The sequence below is a fragment of the Crinia signifera genome, chromosome 3 (genome assembly GCF_055691185.1).
Source record: "Crinia signifera chromosome 3, ASM5569118v1, whole genome shotgun sequence".
In the NCBI taxonomy this organism is placed as follows: Eukaryota; Metazoa; Chordata; class Amphibia; order Anura; family Myobatrachidae; genus Crinia; species Crinia signifera.
Window position 1 is genome coordinate 97,189,957 of NC_139219.1, and position 1,802 is coordinate 97,191,758.

Here is a 1,802-nt window from a genome sequence, read left to right on the forward strand (position 1 = left end):
CTGGGAGAATATACAAACTTCAGTCAGGGACATGTATGGCTGGAATCAGAACCGTGACCTCAATTCTGTAAAGCCATAATGCTAATTAACACAATCTGTACTACACCCAATAGGCTGTAGGAGTTTTCCAGTGCTAGCCATTTATGTACCAACAGCATCATTTTGTCTGTAGAATCCAGAGAACCAATCTACAGCAATGAGCATAACTTCAGGAGTTCCACCCCAATGGTAGATTAAATGGGTACATCGTATGGTACTGTAGGTTGCATGACAAATAAGCAAATTAGGCTTACTGCACTCACCACAGGTTTTATTCTCTCTCTATGGTGGGGGTCATGGACCCCACGAGGGAGAATAGATCCTGTAGGTCAGGATCCCAACTGTCAGGTATTTAAAATCAGGATATGGACCATCAGAATTCCAACTGTTGGGAGGTCATCCAGCACCTTTTATTCTTACCTGCTTTGCTGGGGCTACTGCTGCAAGGATGCCCTGCAATGAAATCCAGCTTCTTATTTCTTCTTCTTTCCCTGCATGTTACATTTGCCCCAACTGCAGTGCAACATGGTTTAGCACATACAAAAAAGATTTGGCTTTTGCAATCAACTCTGAATCAGGGCCTCAGTCAGACAGCAGAGGCAATAGGGAGGCCAGCGTGTGGTGAATTTGAGATTGATATGTGTTTATCATAAGTGTGCGCACATTGAGTGTTAGGGGTGCACAGGCACCCCCTAATGCTGTGCACACCCTTATTAACACCTCCCTGCCACTAGCAATACCTTTTACCAGACTTTTGCTTTTTAGAACTGTATTCCAATAAAAGAAGCACCTATCGATCAATTGTACTAAACAACGGTTATATCACTACATACCTGCATCATCCATATTATGTTTTTGACTTTTTTTGCATGTTATACAGAGTAATTAGAATATAAAAACTTAAGTAGGCAGGAGATTATGGTGTGGCTGAGAGACGTTTCATATTGTAGCGAGTTCAAATAGATGATGCTGGACCCAGTGGGTGGTATTAGACATGCCCAATAGGTGGTGCTAGGCATACCCCCTTGACGGTACACCCCCTAATAAAATGTGCTGCCGCCGCCTATGGTGTTTTTGTGAGGTCAACTCAACCCCAGACAACAGAAATATAGATGAATAAGCAGGACAGGTTACAGTCGGGTCAGGGGTGGGGTTTAGGGATAAACTGCCAAAAGACATGGTTAGAGATGGTGGAAGGCTAGCATCCTCACTGCCACTCATCCTCATGTAACCCCTAAAAATGTTAAGGCCCCCATACACTTGTCCCGGCAGCTTTGCATGTGATAAATCACATGCAACTCAAGGGTAGCAACTGCAGGTGGAGGGAGCAGGCGGATGCTGGCGAGGGGACCAGGGAGCGAGGGACGGAAGTAGGAGGGGGATGCCCGTGACCAGAGAACCAAGTGGAGGGAGCAGCTCCCTGGTTCCCTCCACCGCCACCCCCTGCTCCCTCCGCCCAGCTCTCTCTGGTCCCCCACCCGGCTCCGGGCTGCAGATAAGATTTAGCAAATCTTATGTGCAGCCTGTCTGAACTTCCTACTCCGATCTGATATGCACAGGAGCGCGCATCAGGCCAGACGGGATGTCGACATGTGCAGAAATGGGTGACATTGTGCCCAAATCAAAGTGTATGGGGGCCTTTATTTTATATAGCAAAATAAAAGCCACGATTATTTTGAACAGGGAAAATGATAAAAAAAATAAACTCTGCTCAAAATAGACCTAAGAAATCAAAGATAAAGTAAAACAGGCACAAACACGCA